Genomic DNA, 18,776 nt, shown 5'->3' with positions numbered 1-18,776 from the left:
TAATCACTAATACTAAAATGTGTAAATATAAAACTTTCAATCTTCAAAATAAAGTCTCCAATTCCCAAAGTGACTGTATTCATTTAAAAGCCACATTCTTCCAAGTAATTAAATGTAATATATTATTCTACTAAGTATAAATTTTAGAATCATTTTATTATTATAAAATAAGTATATCTGTATAAAATGGTCCCAAATTCTATTCAAATATAAAACATATTATTGTATTATCATATATTACATAATATATGGTAATTATTTTATTATGTATTGAAATAAATGCTAGCTCTGCAGTAAATAACTGTTAAATATAACATTGTATAAGTGAATGAATGATGGAAAAGTTAAAACATATTTTAACTGTAAATTTTTAATAGTTTTTCCACAGTTATTCATTGTTTATATTCCTATTTAATATAGAAAACAAGCATAAAAGAGTAAATCTTATTTATCATTTACAATGTGCAAAATACTCTGATATGTTTTGAGATGGAGGTAAACCACAGGTATCACTAAAAATACCACTTCTGTCCTCAGAAATTTAGAATTAACTGAGGAAGGCCGTGTGTAAGGTGGGACCCACTGCCTATGGTCCCCTCTGTCAAAAACCAATACCCCCGTCAACTGAAAATCAACATTCTTCCATTTGTTTCTTTTTCTGGTCCCTTATCTTAAAAATGATAAAAATGATAGATACTTCCATTCACTCAAATCTTTTCTTTTTTTTTTTTTTTTTTGCGGTACGCGGGCCTCTCACTGTTGTGGCCTCTCCCGTTGCGGAGCACAGGCTCCGGACGCGCAGGCTCAGCGGCCATGGCTCACGGGCCCAGCCGCTCCGCGGCATGTGGGATCCTCCCGGACCAGGGCACGAACCCGTGTCCCCTGCATCGGCAGGCGGACTCTCAACCACTGCGCCACCAGGGAAGCCCCATCCACTCAAATCTTTAGGCCCAAATCCTACTTTCCTCTGCCTTCCAAATTCCAAATTCTAGGCGTTCTTCCTCCTGTTGTGAGGGAACCATGGACCGAAACCGCCAGCCTCCGCTAGGCACGCTGATAACCGCTGGTCTGAGCTGTGTTGCAACAGGAGGTCCCAGTGCGCCGCTGAAAACTAACTGGGAGAATTCAGGAGGGGCTGAAAGGAGGGAGGACACGCCAGCCCACAGTATGTCTGATAAAACTAACCTGGAAGAATTCTCTGGCGGGGCTAAACAGAGGGACGAGACGATGTATCCTTCCAAGCTCCCAGGATCCTTTGCGCTGAAATCCCTCTCGGCTGAGAGATGCGCGCGCCACCCAGAAAGACCCTGAATCAGGATTGGCCAGAGACAACCCGGAAACTAACCCCACCACCATAAAACCCGAGAGCCACGTGGCAGAGCAGTCCTCCTGGGTTGCCTTACCCTCCTGCTTTCCGCCAGGACGCCGCTTCCCAATCAAGTCTCTTGCTTTGTCAGCATGTGTGCCTCCTCGAAGAATTCATTTCCGAGTGTTAGACAAGAGCCCATTCTTGGGCCCTGAAGGGGTCTCCCCCTTCATGTAACACTATGAATCAAATCTATCACTTTCTTCCATACCCACTTTACTTAACTGGGTCATTCTGTACCCCCAACAGTCTCACGGTTGCCTCTTCACTGAATTACTGCAATAGCTTCATAATTGGTCATCCTATCACCCCTGTGACTCTCTCCAATCTCTTCTTTTAACTGCAAAAGTTATCTTACTAAAAAAGATAAATGTGAACGTACAGCAGTTTTACCCCACTTATATAATTATGCTTTTGCCCTCTGGATAACATCCAAACTCTAAGAAAATTTATAAAATTGTCTTCCCTTGCTTAACTCTTCATCCACATGCCCCGCCGTGTGTATGCCAGCACCATTATCAACTAAACATCAACTCTGTTTCAGTCATAGTTGTATTCCACAAACTTACCTCACTTTCTCCCTATCCTCAGCATCTTTGCTTATGCAGTTTACTGCACCTGAACCTGATTTCTACTTGGATCCCTTCACCTGCCCAACCCTACCCTATCTTTGAACTTCAGCCTTGGTTGTGACTTCCTCCACAAAGCCTCTGTGACCCTTTCAGGTTGACTGGTCATAGTTTACGAAGCCATTACTTCCTCTATTATAGCACATTTACACTGCATATTTATATGTATATTTTATCTATTTGCCTGCATACCTCCCCTGCCTCCAAATAAACTTTGTTTTAGGAGGACAATAATCATTCCTATTTTAATGACAACTGAGTACAGTTAGCAAAGTGCCTGAAATAAAGTTGCTTAATAAGTATTGTCTGAGTGAATGAATAAATGATGATTAATTAAGTACTAAATTGAGGTGTAATTAATGTGATATGGATGGCAAGATTAAGAAAACTTCTTCGATGTGGAAATAAAAAAGAACGTTTTACAAAGGAGTTTGCATCTGAGCTATGCTTCAGGATGGCAAAGGCTTTGATAGCTGAGAAAAGAGAGAAATGGAGTTCTGAGGTCATGGTTTCTGTGTCCAAATCATAATCATAAATGACATGTTCAAGTAGTATCAAAGCAAAGCATTCTTAACCTTCAAAAATTGTTAAGAACAAGGATATGAAAGCATCGTTATTAATTACTGTACTAGCTTTAGGTAAAAATATAAGGTATTATCATGATCTCACACACAATTGTGGACAACTAGGAATCTTTTCATTTATGTTCCATTATTCATGGTTTCAGAAGATAGACAAAATGAATGAGAGTTCACGGCGAAAGTCAAACACAAATCCTCTTCTCGTTAACGAGTACAGTGTCTTACATAGTATTGCAACTGTTGAATTTAAAGAATAATAATATAGAAACAGCAGTTGAATGGCTTGCCCCTCCCGCTTTGGAAGGTCATATTCTAGGGATAACTTTATCTGAAGCCCCTCCAAACCCTACAAGGTCGGGGTGGAGGGGTGGGGGGAAGACAGTGATGATGAAAATGACATGCTATACTTATTTCCTTCACAACAAAATAAACATTTATTGAGTTCGTTTGATATGCCAAGCATTTTACCAATATTTCCTTATTTTACCCCCAAGCTGCACAGTGTGGTATATATTATTATCACCATTTGCTTATTTAGATGACTGAGGTTCAAGGTGAATAAACATGCAGCAGAGCAAGCTTTAAATGGCATTTCTCTTGAAGTCAAACTGAAAACCAAGCTCTCCCTGTTACACCACACTACAGCCTAATTAGAACTAATTGCATATTGAAGGTTATTTATTAGGATTTTTGTTGTCACTTACTGAAATGCTTTTGAACAAAATAAAAATTTTAAATGGACAATATAAATAATAAAAATAGAAAATAAAATTAAAATGGGATAATTTTATCTCAGGCTATTATAAGCAAGGGATCTGAGTAACTACATATTATGAGTTTTCATCATATAGGTTTTCATATTATGGGTTTTCAAAGCATATCTGCTCCATATAATTTAATGTTTTCAATAAAGATTATATCCTAATCAACTAAATGTGATTCAGTTTAATATCTTTTGAGACATGTACCATAAACTAAAAAAATCAGAAAACTAAGGTTTTCAGCTTGTGTGTGTTATTTATTGGGCTAAAAAGTACACTCACGATCAGACTGATTTAATTTACCTATCTGCTGTTCAGAGATACTGTAAGATTAATTCAATAGGCTTGATTACTCGATCTTGTTATAAATTGCTTTATAGTTTTACTAAAAGAAAAAAATACTATCCCACATACATAAAACAGAATTGGTATCTCACAGTGGGAGAAATAATAACATTTCAGTGGAATGAGATGACTTTAATATTCTGTTGAAATGTAATCATAAATTTTTATATAAGGTCAGTTTCTTATGTTCCCAAACATGCCAAATAATGACAATATGAGGATCATTTCTAATAAGATTATTTTAAAGAACAATAGTGTGAAAACTCAGGACTACTGCTAAAAATATACATATATGTTATATTTTATAGTAACTTTTGGCAAGGAAGATCCCTGGATATAGCAAAAATAATTTTAAAGGTATAGCTTTTTAAGAGCACCAGTTAAACTCAAGTATTCAGTTTGAAAAGCTTATTCAAACACATATGGATAATATAATGCATCATCTTATATGCATGTGCATATGGATTTTCATCTTTGAATGTTCATGACCTACATATAGTATATAGCCAAATTTAATAAAAGAATGAGAGTTCCATTATTCAATGATTTACATCCTCACTTTAGTAATGATGTATTAATTTATGGCTTTAATTAAATTCTAGTTATGATCTGTACTTTTAGATTTCAAATGACCTAAAATTGCTCTTCCATAATCTAGACATTGTTTATTTAAAGGTATTGAATTTTTAAATAGCCTAATGGAGTAGAATTTGGCATTTTATTATGTAAAGATGTCAAGATATTCATCAAGGTATAAAATTTTGCATGTTTTACATAATGTGTACCATATTCCATATAAATAGGTAGGATTTTGCCACTCTTTTTTCTATATCTCACCAGGGGTGTAGAGAAGTGATTGCTTTACCTTTGTCTGTGCATCTGTTCAAATAAACAGTAATATGTTGAAATGGGAATAAAATCATTCTGACTTTTAGCTACGCAATTTATCACTAAGTCTATCTAGGAATTAAACCAAAAACTAAGTTTTTCTTTTCCTTATGAATTGATAATTCTTTCATTTTTCCCTTAAGAAAGTAAAACTAATTTATAAAAAGCTAAAAGTAACGCTAATCCCTAAAGTAAAAAAAAAAAAAAAAAAAAAAACCCTTTCAACTCCAGGCATCGCAGAAACCTGAGGTTACCCATTCAGAGACTACAGCTACAGAAAGAATGGAATGCATTCATATGAATTAGCAATTCCTTTTGAATTTGAAATACAAACGTTTGGGTGGGTTAACAACTACCTTAAATTCTTTTCAATATGGTGGTTTGAAAATTATTTAAATAACTGCAGATGGATTTCCGTTCATTAGTCTTCTAAATTTTACAATATACTACGATTATCCTCTTAAACACCTTTGTTTATGACCAGATGATGAAGGGTCAGCTGGCATAGTAATCCCTTTGCCCTCTAATGCTTGAAACTCTGTCATGCGCATTGATTGTAAGGTTTTGGAACATGCACTGACTTGAATTCCTCTTTATTTTATTTTATTTTTTTAACCTTATGAGCTGCTTATTAAGTCTGCTTATAAGAGATTTTCATTATTTAGTATGTTAGTAATGCATTATTATTGTACTTTTTCACCTTTCTTCTTAAAAAAAAAAAATGGGCTTCCTTGTTTTAAATCACATTGTAAGACTGGCCTTAGAAGTGAAACTTTTTACTCATTTAACTCTGCTAAACCTGTATTCCAGAGGGTCCTTGTCATTATTTATTTTATTTAGCTGATCAGGCAATACAGTGCCTCTGAATTACAGCTTTAAGTGTTTTCCATCTTAATGAGGGTTTGTATTCCTCTGAGGAGGTTATACTGCAGAGGGAACTAATCTCCTGCTTGATCCTGTCAATACAATCTTGTCCTACCAATAAAGAGGAAGTTAAATGCTACTACCTAATGGTAGAACTGATTAGAAAAAATGAAGAGAAAGTGAGTTCCATTCTTTAATTCTGTCCAGAACATAGGAGAAATTATTCTTAAAAGCCCAAAGTTCAAGAGTAACCTGGGTTATCTTTACATTTTAAATATAAAATATCTTGGTGTTTCAACATAAGTGATTATATTAAAAAAATCTTGGTAAGATTCAGATTGTACTCAATTTTAATTCAAAAGGAAAGTGACCACAGACTAAAGAACAAAGTTTGGAGGCAGGATGTTTAGAATAGTATATTTAGATTATAAAATCTAATTTTAAAGCAAAATACGAGGACTGCTTCAGAAACCTCATTATAACTAGTATCTTTGACTACCAAAACAGAGGAACAGAAGACAGCCTAAAATAAAGATTAACATAATCAATGTACAGGAGTGGAGTGGAAATAATGGTAACAGACATCTGGATTTAATATGGTTACTATAACTGGCAATATGATTCTGCTTTTTCTGGCATGATCCAATAATAAAAAGCATTCTAGTTTGTGAGGAGAATAAAATATCTCTTGTCAGTAAAAAGAATTCTGTCACATAAATGTAAATTTAAAGAGAATTTGTGGAAAAAGTTAATTGAAAAAACATACTATGTGCAAATCCATGTAGATGCAAAGATAATAAACCTTTTGCCCCTGCCTTTATGGACAACGTCAGCAGTTACAGTTTTGCAAAGCTTTAGAAATGCTTTTTTAAAAAATATTTATAGTGATCCTGAGTAAAAATTGAAAGTACAATACTAACTTGCTGCTCAGCAAAGGCATCTGAACTACTGTAAATAAAGGCTCACTAATATATTCCAAGACTAAGACATAATACTGGGATAAAATTCAGAAAACTTGAAGTTTGGTGTCCAAATGGACAATAAATCAATCTCTTGATCTATAAGGGGACTAAAACTTGTTTTGGAGTTAACCAGGCCTAGAAGGTGAAATAAGCTTTTTAATTAGAAATTACTCTACAGAGAAACACAAATAGAAGTGTATCTTCTGAAGTCACACACACACACAGACACACACACACATACACAAAAGAGTACATTTAAGAAAGTTTCGTAAAATTATTAAAAAGTGTTTTTTAAAGATCCTGATTATTTAGGCCATAGGGAAAACTTCTAAAATTTCAAAATAATAATCTCAGTTTCTTTTTATCCATTTGCAAGGAAATGAAAATATTCAAACTTTTCAACCTAGGAGTGTGCGTTATAAACATTGTCAGTGGACTCCTAACCTATCTTCTAATTCTGGTTACAGGGATCATTCAACTTACAGGATAAAAATTCCTGTAATAATGCAATAATTCCTGAAATTCCTGTAATAATGAATTCCAGTATAAGCAACAATAGGCAAGGATTTGTGTTGTTTGATTCACTAATGCACCTGTACCACCAACAAAAGTACCTGGTGCATGGAAGGCCCTCAATAAATACATGACAGAATAAGAAAATTAAATTAATAAAGTGCATTTTTGTAATGTTAATATGATTTTTTATTAATTTTAATTCCTAAAAATCAAAAGGCATAACCCATTAAAAATGTTTCCATTGAAAAAAGCTAACATTGAAGCAAACAAACAAAATCACCACACAATCAGATGTCAACTAAATCATCACTCTGAGAATTATTATGACTTTATTAGCAGAACCGTCCTGGTTCCTCCATTTCTCTTGATAGTCATCCTTTAACTCTCTAGATAGAAAATACTTTCTTTACTGACCTATCTCTATACTGAGGAATTTGACAGCCCTCCTCTTCTCTTAAAGAGAATTATATGCACAATATCAAAATTGGACATGTGTGAAAATAAAATGAGTGACCAAGCATTAAATTTGCCTGAGTGGATTAATTAAATCAAAGTGTACTTCAAATAGCAAAAACCCCCATAAGCCTCTTAAGTGCAATTGTATCTTTTCATTGTTATATTCCCAAGCTTTACCCTAGCACACACCATTGATCAGAAATCCAATAAATATTTCTTGAAAAAGAACCAAAAGTAACAAAAAGACATGATCTACAACAAGCAAACCAATCTAGCAGCAAGTAGTTAAATCTGTCTGCTGTTTCCCAATTTCTTCTGAACCACCAGCTAACAAAGAGTGTCAGAACTCTGGGTATTTCTAACTGTAGAATGAGTCTTCAGCAATGGACTTTTGCACAGCTTACCCAGTTGCCAAAGATGCTGGGATGGCCCATATTTGCATATAGTAGCTACCCTTACAGTGCCTGGTATTGGCAATATATTCTACCTTGTGGAACTAAACTCTTTTCTAACAGTGAACACCGGCTTTCCCCATTATTCCCCAACGTGGAATTTTGAAAGCTTTGGTATTTTCAAGGACCACTCTTGTCAATATTACTTTAACTTTTAAAATAGCTCAAACTGACTCCAAATTCAGGGAGATATAAAGAATTTAAGATACTAAGTTTCAAAAGTAAAGTAAAGTAAACCTATTTTTTAAAAAATCTGTATTATTGAAGAGAGTTTTTATATAAAAAGAGCCAGCCAGATTTTGAAGGATATTATAGGGAAAAATAAATGGGGCATTACTATATCTGACACATAGAAACTGTTGAGTATTAGCTAATACCCAGCATATCATGTACATACTAGTGTAATAGTGGTAATTTTTAAAATCATATTGTCTGAACTGGTCAGGCAATACCTTCTAAATAATAATCATAGAAATCAATATTGCAGGACTTATCTGAGACCAAAATTTGGTAATAGATAAACTTTTAATAATCAGTTAAAATTGTCCAATTTCAAATGCTGAGCAAATAAATTATCTTCAGCTTAGAACTTTGCAAATCTATATCCAAAAGACAGTAAAGCATATCAAATTGTTATCACTTTTGTCATGAAAGAATCATGTGAAGCTAGATTAAACTTTTGTTTACCTTACTGATTCAATATTATTGATGAGAAAGAAATATTTTTAATAGTTAATCACAGCAGTTTATATTGGAGTTGTTGGGTCTTACTCTAAATCCAAATTGATCTCCTTAAAGAGAAGCTGTTAAGGATAGATTTACAAAGTTATAATGACATGAGTGATCTTTTATATTCATTCTGGCCTGTCTTCGTATGGTTGTAATTTGTTGTTTCATCTTTTAGATTGGTTAAATAAGAGATGTGTTAAAATGTCCACATTTCATGGATGGATGGAAGAGACACATGAACACCTGCTAGAGTTCACTCTAAGAGGAAACATGGATGCTCCAAGTTATTTTTCTCCACACAGTTCAAACATAATTAGTGTTATCTTTTTAGCTGAAATATAAAGATAGCTATACATTTAAAATGTCAATAATATGTCCTTGATCTACAAGTTCTCAAATAAGGAGAGAAGTGTTACAAAAATCTGTGTGTGTTGGGGAGGAGCGGTGTAAGTCTAGAATCTGTCTGCACTCAAAGGTGAGAAGATGCTGAAAACAAGTACTTTAGTAAAAAAAAAAGTTCAAGAATAATTTTGTGCTTCTTAAGAAATTGCTTGGGATTGCCTTTTTCTTAGCTATGAACTTTAAGTTTCAATTCACAGTGAAGACTGGATTCATTTCTCTTAGTTCACATTTCAAAAAATGAAAGTGCTATTTTTTAAGTGACTGTGAAACTTTCAGTAAGTAGGAAAGAGTATTTCTTACAAATCCAAAAAACTCACATGCTATCATAATCGCTTACTCAAGACAGGTTTTGAATTCAAATTAACAAGTTGTTTAAAAACTTCATTTGGGGGCTTCCCTGGTGGCACAGTGGTTGAGAGTCCGCCTGCCGATGCAGGGGATACGGGTTCGTGCCCCGGTCCGGGAAGATCCCGCATGCCGCAGAGCGGCTAGGCCCGTGAGCCATGGCCGCTGAGCCTGAGCGTCCGGAGCCCGTGCTCCGCAGCGGGAGAGGCCACAATAGTGAGAGGCCCGCGTACCGAAAAAAAAAAACTTCGTTTGGAGTGAAATTAGTAATAAGGAACAGAAAATATACTGTCTAGTTTGTTGCTGTTGTTCATTGATCACTGGCAATTCATTTTTTTTCTAGATTATTCAATTTTGGAAACTTTAGTCTTCTTCCACATTATTTGATAGTATAATCTTGGAAATATTACTTTTCACATGTATATAATGTATTGAAACTTTGTATATTGGTGACAGGTCTGAATGAATAATCAGAAATTCTCATTATAAATTCAAGTAAAGCCACTCAATTTAAATGTTTTGAGTAAGCTAAACTTGGTCTGTATATTAATATATTTGCTGTTATATAAGAACATTTTGAGAAAAGTATGGGTTAATTATCTTAAAGGATCATTTGTTTACTTTATTGTGTGATTTATTCAACCTTTAATGATTTTCTTCTAAATATTTAGATTTTGTTCATTACTATTTGAGGTGTTCACGTCTGAAAAAGACTGTTCCACCATCTCTGTACATACATTTATGGGGCTGATTTTTCAAACCATTAGAAATACTGCCACACTGAAGACAGGAAAGCCACAACTGTATTGTCTACCCCAGGAATTTCGCGATTGAATTAACTTTTGTTCTATATTTACTTTAGCTAAACAGAAGGAGCTTCTGTACACAGTATTAAAACAGTTACAAATACTTGCATCTTAAAAGTGCATGCATATCAAAGATATTACAAATTACAAAGAACACATGATTAACAACCTGCATAAACATATGTGACTTTGTATTATGATACTTGAGTGAACCCATGCTAAATTTACTCCTTGATTTGACTTAATCACTTGCCCAAACTGGCTTATATTTGTGGACATCATCTGAAATGTTTAAAAGATTAGAGTTTTCAGTTGTGAGAGTGTTAAACGAATCTGTAAAGTAGCAGTGTGTTTATATACAGCCACTGTTTGACACTGAAAAGCTAAATGCATGCTTACTCAATTCTGGTCTTCCCAAGGCTAGATTGCTTTTTAATAGTGCAATATTCTAGAGATAGCTTTTAAAATTAACAAAATGCAAAACTCCAGAAAAGTTCATAAAAAACAGCTCAATCCTGATGAGGTTGTCTGATATCTGCAGAAATCAGGAAGAATAAGTCTATCTGTAAGTATTCCTTCACAATAAATCTATAATGGAATTTAAATGAAACACACCATTATGAGACAATAATTCTTATACAGCAGAGAGCTACAATACGTTCGAATGTAATGTTAACATATTTATTAATTTAATCAATAAATGTGTATTTTATAGATTTAATTTGCTGAAACTATAACATGGTAGCTCCTTTATCAGCTATTAAAAGAAATTTGCTATGCCTTGGGTGCTTTCAGAGGCATCCACATCTGAGTAAATTAGGGTTTATGCATTAATACAAATGCTCCTAAAGAAATAATTATAAATATAGTTTACACTGAGATACATACCATTTTTAACTCTAAACTTAAAAAATAAAAAATCTGAGAAATTATGAATTGTGTGTAAGAAATAGCAATGAATATAGAAGAATAAGACTCTTTAAGATTTCCTAATTTATTATATTGCATGTCATTTTTCCACATCTGAATTTATGCTTTCCTGGTTAAAAATAAACAGTTACAAAATTAACACAACTATTTATGTCATGATAAAATATGTAGTAATTCAATCAGCTCATTAAAAGTATATTAGTTATATCTTTTAATCTTGGGGGAAATGCAAAACTGGTTAGAAAATAACTGTGTTTATTTCAATTAGAGCATCTATTAGTTATTCATGATTTGTTACTTTGAATATGAAATTGAGAAATATCCCAGAACTGTTTGCATGAATACTTTATTTCAAACCATAAGTATAGAAGAGCTAATTCATAGCTTATGAAATAATTATCTATGGAGATTTTGTAACTGGATAGGTCTGCAAATAACTAATTGGATATAAATATTCTTAATAACCCATCAAATATGCCTTGAAATGATAACAATAAAAGTCTTAAAATGTTATTGATGGGGATATTTGATGACCAGTGTAAAATGGTTTGAGTGGCTATTTGATATCGCTAAAAAGAAAAAAAAAAAAGGGGGAGCTAGGCCAGGACTTCTAGATATATTTTCAGCAAAAGGGCCATTAGTGTTCATGATTAAATTTCATCTTCAGAGAATCTTTTACTCTTTTATAGAATAGAATAGACATCTTAATACTATTTCCTTCTTTTAAGAATCAAGATCATCCATTAGCAATCAATAATATTAAACACAATTTTTTTTCTTTTGTTCTCCTTTAGAACTCATGAATTGTAAATATTAAAATCATAAAACCAAATAGCAGTGCATGGAAAAACTGGTCAGAGTTACACTACTAAATGTCTAAATGAAATTATCCATGTAGCTGCTAAATTAAAACACCAACAATGCTAGATGTCACCTAATTAATCCTGGTAAGCTGAATAAGAGTTGATAATGTCAGAAATTACAAGTCTGGCTTTTCTTGAGTTTCTTCATTATGAAAGTTGTTATATGAGAATATCTCGATCTTGTTTTCAATTAAACTGACAGAGATCAACAAGTTAATATAAATCTGCTAAGAAATCAGACTTTCACTAAATGACGCTGAAAAGTCAGTCAAGAGCAACTATTTTTGTAAGTGACTCTTCTCCGAGAACTTCATTAAAGCCAAGGTAAATACGATGTAAATAAGAACTAATGTGCCTTAAGGAGTGTACTCTTTAAGCTTGTGGTTTTTGTTTTTTGTTTTTTAGCTACACAATATCAAAACAAAAGAGATGCTATGTAAACTCATTAGACACCATAAAAACATAGACCAAGAATATTTGGTGCTAATTTTTTTTTCAGTTGAGTCAACATTACTTCTTGCATGGAAAAAGAATTTTATCCAGAAACCAAACAAAAAAATCAAACATACATGGTATCTTTTTCAAAATACATTTTGTTTTCATAACGTTTGTAATTTTAAAGCATCCTCATCTCTTCTATCATTTTTTCTGCAAAAACACTATGAAGTAGATGGTGTTTTCAACCATGTGAGAGATGAGGGCTGGAAGGAGTAGTCAAGACACCTTACTAGGTTCGCATTAGTGAGATGGAACTAGAAATAAAATTGAGGAAGGGTTCTTAGATCCATCTCTCTCTACTTTTCACAATAACCCAATACTAAGAGGTAAAAAGAAAACTGTTAAGAATCTTAGAAGAGGACCTCATTAATCATAAGTCATAATCATAACATACAAACACCTTTGGGATATTTTTTAATAAAAGATAGATTTGTGCTAAACTTGCCACGGATGGGCGTTACATTTGTCTTTGCGTCTGAACTTTGAACTTCTAATACTAATATCTAATTTTCTAAATTATTAAAATTTTAGACACTCTACTCAGTAACTACTCTTTTTGGAGATAATATGAAAAAAGTCAAAATAACAGGTAATATAGGAAACTGAAGTATAGGCTGATAACAGAGCATCAAAGTTTTGAAGTCCTATCAGTTGAGTTCTTTGCACTTGTAGAGAGAAACACACAAAGGCACTATTCAGAAAAGAAATTCCATCTTTATTTAAAAAACACACAAATCTAGGAGTAAGGCTAATTTCATATATGCATGTATGTATATGATACACACACACATGCACACACACACTCTTAGAGTCCCAATGGTTTCTTCCTACTTAGGTTTGATTTACTTGATTATCATATATCAATCATTCTACATGAAGAAAATCAAAATGTACTGTATTTTATAAAAAATGTACATTTTCATTACAATGTTGAGTTTATTAAGAGAAAATATCTCATGAGAAGCTGGAATGACATATTATCTGATTAAATGATAAATGAAATCAATCATATGGTATCATGTCTACTTCATTTAAAAACACTATTAAAGCAATGTAATTTAAAATAAATACCTTTTTCACTCACCCAAAAGTGGGCATACATATGTAATACAATGTATAATAATGGTATATTCATTGCAGTAGAACTCCAGAGGGTAAAATGCAAAAGAATTCAGGAATTGGAATTCATTGACAAATTACTTTTTCCAGTGGAGTAAAAACTACCTCTTGCATCAAACTAAGAAAAGCACCATAACTTTGCAATTTTATGACCCAAAGTCACAATTATCTTTCATATTTCTTCAAGATGTTATCAGTGAGCCTTACAAGCAGAAAAATTATTGATCAGGGATCTACGTCAATAAATGTAAGTACTAAAATTATTTCCAGAGAAAAATCTTAAAGAATACAATTTCTTAGAAAAGAAAAACTGCTAGAAATAAATGAAATAGTTTTAGGATTATAGCTTATCAAAATTTTTTGCTTCACTGGGTGGGGACTCCAGACTCCTTCAACATGTAAGCAAAACAATATCAATAATAACAACATAACTTATTCAAATTGTGGTTTTCATTTTAATTGAGATTTTTGGGGGTTGTTACGTCTGATAGTGGAAGAAATCTATTGGCTAGTAACATTATACATCTCCAGAACCTGGAATTTTAAAAAGCTTTATTTATGGGAGATTTTCCATAATTTAAAAAATGTGTTTATATTTTATTTTTCAGTTTCCAACTGGTTTCTTAAGCCCAAAGATTTCTATACTGGGGTCATACATAACACTGCTTTAGGGCAAGCTCTTTTCTCATCCTGTTTGACAACTCAACCCACCTTTACCCCAAGGATTTTTTTTTTTTTGAAATTGAGAAAATTACATGAAAATACCCACAAAACATTTCTCTCAAGTAGTCAGAATTAAATTGCTAGTTGAAGACGCCCTTAATAGTTCTCCAATTCTCCTTTATATATTCAGGTCTATGACCTTAACAAGAAGCAGTTTTAAGGCATTTCTGCAACTACTAGCTTACATCCTTCATTAGGGTTCTACATTCCTTCCTCTAACTTCTACCCTCCCCATTTCTTCCTCTCACCTTGGCCCAGTTTATGATTTTTGTAACATTGTTAAACATTTAAATAAATGTACCTTGAACATTCAAGTGAATGCATGTTAAACATTTAAGTGGATTTAAATGGTTCTTGAATGCAAATATCAAGAAGTTATGCATCATATCAGACCCGTTTGAAAATACATGTATTCCATCGCTTCAAACAGGGAAAAATTACCACGGGAGGGGTCAAACACAGGTTATATCATTGTCAATAAAATACAGACATTCAGTCCTTACCTGCTTAACTGCATGATGACAAATCTAAACAGCTTGCAAAAGAAAAAGTACCCCAAATCTGAATCATCCGTCTTCGAAGCTGCTGTGACAGTTTTATACCCTGGTGCTTTCTTCTTTGCTTACATCTATTTGACAGGCTAGACTACTTGTAAGCAATAGGAGGGTTATTTAGCAACCCCAGTCACCTCTTCCTCGTTTCAAGCCTCGGGTTGGTATCTCACACAGCCGGAAAAATGCATCTTATCTTCGAGGGTAGAGCCTCCCCAGCGTTTCCCAGTCGGATTCCCATCAGAAGGTGGTCCCTGCTCTAAAGGGCTGATTACGTTTCTGACCTGGTGCAAAGTAAAAGGGACTGTGGCTCAACTCTTGGAGACTAGTAGAACAGCCATCGGAGTCTTAAACTCTCTGCCACTGCTCGGCTGCAGAACGAGCATCGCCAGCAGCCCAGAAGCACCACCCCCTCGCGGGTGGACGCCGGAGGGGAGCGCTCCCAGCCTGGACCCTCCTACCTCCCGCCCCGCCTCCAGGAAAGGGGGACGGAAACCGAAAAGCCTAACTTGCAAGTGGGTATAACAGAAGCTGAAAGACTCACAACGCTTACTCTTTGCTTTTCACTTATATTCCAACCTCTGGCTCCAAGTTCAAATCCAACTCTTTCTTTCCCCCACCGCTCCACCCTCCGGATTCCTGCGAGTTGGTGAAGGAAGGGAGGGTGTGACGGTCAGCAACACTTTCACACAGAGCCTGAGAAGTCAGCTATTCTAAGCCCAACTAAACGGATGGATGGAGACTCATTTTTTATGAAGCAGGCATGCTGGAGAGCCGTCATTTCTTAGTCCTAGGTACAACTCATTAAAAATAATAATAATAATTAATAAATACAAACGCAGATGGGCGCTGCTGAGGGATTCTAGAGCTCCCAAATCTGGCCTCTAGCACAGAAAAGAGGTTTTGCTCAAATTCGGCGGGAGGAAGACTGGAAATGGAGCGTGAAGCAAGGATGAACCCCCTGGCGCGCGCCCGGCTCCAGGGCTGCGAATGCCCACGCCGGGCGCCCGTTCGCCGCAGGGGCCTAGAGCCGAGCCTGCGCCGGCGGAGCGGGCGGGGCGCGGGGCACGGTCCCCACCCGTGAGGGTCATCCCCATTCCCGGCGCCAAGCCCGGGCCGCCCGGTCTACAGGGCACCTTGTCCTCCGCGCACCTTGTCCTCCGTGCTCCCGGCGCCCAGGTGGCTTAGGCGTTGCCACGAGCTGCGGACAAATCTCCAGGCAGAGTCGCCTGTTGCTCGCCCTCCCGGTTAAAGCGTCCTTGACGGTGCAATGCACATCTCCCCTCCACCAACCTGAGTTTCAGGTTATGATACAGGAAAAAAAAAAAAAAAAAAAAAAAGCACTTACCTAAGTACCTGACGTCTGTGCCTTACTGGAGTAGACTAGGTTAAGAAGCAAAGATCTGACTGCACGGAAAGTTGGTTTTTTTTTTTTTTTTTCCTTCCCTCCCTCCACTCCTGCGCAAAAGCAGCAGTCCTCCAAAGAGGATGTTTGAATTGGTGAATTATGGTAAGCCCCTCGTTTCTTCAGCTGAAGTCTCGGGCGCTGATGGCACTTGTCAGTCAGGACGACCAGGCTGGGAAGGAGACCAGGTAGAAACTAGTGACGGGTGAGGGGAGCCCAGTGGTGCGGACCACAGGCAGCCCCGTTCTCTCGGTGGAAGCCAAGGGGGAAAAGCCCTTGAATCCCGAGATGGGGGATGGATGATGCCGCAGCTGGAGTACTTTTCTGTCTGGAAGCTAAAAGGGCTTTTGAATTTAAAAAAGCATGACTTAGGGTGTCGAGTCAGCCATCAATGACGACAGAAATAGTTCTTTCCGAGAAATTTAAAAAAGGCGGAGTGGGGGGAGAGAAAAAGGAAGAAAGAAAAGAAAGAAGGAAAGAAAGAAAATCTTGAACAATGGGTTTTCACCTCCATCCATCCCAATAACCAGAAATGTAGAAACCAGCAACTTGTTCTTATGGGGAGGGGTTGAGAGGGGGGTTCACAGAGAAAAAACCCCAAACCTCAGCATGCATTAGAGACGACCGATACATTTGGGTTTGGCAATTAATAAATTCTGTGTCCTTGTCAATGTGTGAAGTAAAAGCTAAGATTTAAATGTTTCTCAGCACACCTATACTTAAAGGGGAAGTGATAATCATAACTGTCAGTTAATCTCATAAAAATGCTCATAAAAGAAAAAAACACTGACATATTAACATACTTATTAAAATTGAGTCTGGGGGTTGAACAAGTGTGAAGATTGAGGCAATTAAATTTTTCATATAAAGTCTGTTCCTGAATTTCAATGATTAGTACCAAGATAATCAGTGCTTTCTTCTGATAGCTCTCTTCCTCTGAAATGAGCACTCTGTGTCCAACTAACTGTTCACCCGTTAAATTCACAAAATCGGAAACCTACCCCCAAATGTGATGCCTGAATTTAAATACAACACCCAAAATAATGTGTTCATGTGTGATTTGGGATGTTGTAAAAAAAATAATAATAAAAATGGTGCACTCAAAACTCACACGCCTCATGTTACCATACAGTGGCTTTTAGTGTTTAGTATCCTGCTGAACTCATAAAAATACACTTTACAAAAGTCCCCTCTATTCATGTAATTGCTTACAATGAACAAATAGTGACCTGAACAACCTTCTGAAGATCAGAAAAGAGTGAACTTTGCCAGACCCTGCAATTGTCAGAAGGTCTGTGTTAAGCTTACTCTTAGATAAACATAAAATTTGACCTTTCAAATGGCTCAGGAATGTGTGCCAAGAAGCATTACTGGGGTGGGGTGGGGGATGGTTAATGTTTCCTATAACCTGAAATATAAATGAGGGCAGAAATAAATAAAGAATGTAAAAGGTGATAGGGTAATTCATTACATGGGCTACATCAGCACAACTGCAACTAACATACTAATTAATCAACACATTCACATAGATCTTTGAGTTCTGAAAGTGACAAAAATGTAAGAAATAAGACATTTTTTAAACTAACAAGCTTATTAAAAATAACACTAGTACTAAGTTTCTCACAACATATAAAGAGAAGAACTTACCAGAGGAAATTTCAGGAAGCAAGATGACTATGAGAAAAATACATCCAAGATGCCAACAGATATTCCATGATCTTCCAAGCCAAGGTAAAGTGATGAGCTTCAGGGTGGTGCAACTTTGAAATAATCAGCAGTTCCTGGTGGCATACCAAGTAAAAACAAGTTACACGCAGAGGCAGGAAGCCCCAAGGGAGGGAAGCAAAGTGTGAAAGAGGTGCCTTTTATTTTAGGGGGAGTGGGAGGGGGCTTATTTGTGGTGAGCCTTAGGCAGACAAAGTGAAATTTTACGGACTGTACAGCCCCATACAGTGGGGAAAAATAGAAGCTGTGTAACCCCAGAGACCAGGAGGTGGACTACAGATAAATCTGCAAAGATAAGTAAAAGGATGTGTTGAAGACAGCGGGATAAAGAGAGAACTAGGGAGCGAGGCTGGAGTCATCCTGATAGATACAGCAGCAAGAGTGATTTAGGCTGCTGGGAAGGATCCAATGAGAATTCAAGAGGCCACCGCTTCGGAAATCCTGCTCTGATCTTCCCACTCTCGGTTCTTTAAGAGTTACCTGCGTTGGGAACATGTTCATTAGGATTAATAGTATTCCATCAGTGCATTTCACTAGGATTTCCCTTGAACCCTCTCCCTTGCAGCAACCGAGGGAGGCGTAGTAAGGAACCCAACACAACCAAGCCCCCCAATAACCACCGTGGTCACTTTAGGATGACCAGATCATCCGCGATTTGCATTGGGGGCTGAAGACGCAGAGGAGGCCGGGTCGCCTGGCCCTTTCGGGGGCGCTGTGCCGGGAGGCTTAGGCACGGGGCCAGGGAACCGGCGGGTGGAAGCGGCAGCGGCGGCGGCAGGAGCCCTCCCAGGTCCTGCTTCCTCGGCGAAGGCTGCTTCCCCGGGACTCCAGGCAATTGACTTCCCTTCGAAACCTCAGCT

General features: G+C 36.2%; 1 protein-coding gene across 3 annotated transcripts in view; it reads right to left on the bottom strand.

The window, feature by feature from the left end:
- BRINP3 (BMP/retinoic acid inducible neural specific 3) overlaps positions 1–18,275 on the bottom strand; it is a 417,329-nt gene extending 399,054 nt beyond the window's left edge. The window contains exon 1 of one of the 3 annotated variants that reach the window (XM_027122179.1): positions 17,839–18,275. The gene's annotated coding sequence lies outside the window, so the exon portion shown is untranslated. Of the gene's footprint in view, positions 1–14,738; positions 15,174–16,134; positions 16,432–17,838 lie in introns of those variants that run through there. The other 2 variants (XM_027122181.1, XM_027122180.1) reach the window with 2 other exon arrangements.
- Between the last annotated feature and the right edge of the window lie 501 nt (positions 18,276–18,776).

This window comes from Aethalodelphis obliquidens, unplaced genomic scaffold (genome assembly GCF_003676395.1).
Source record: "Aethalodelphis obliquidens isolate GAN/ISIS:26980383/991018 unplaced genomic scaffold, ASM367639v1 scaffold24, whole genome shotgun sequence".
NCBI classification, from domain to species: domain Eukaryota; kingdom Metazoa; phylum Chordata; class Mammalia; order Artiodactyla; family Delphinidae; genus Aethalodelphis; species Aethalodelphis obliquidens.
This window is presented reverse-complemented; position numbering and strand designations above follow the sequence as displayed.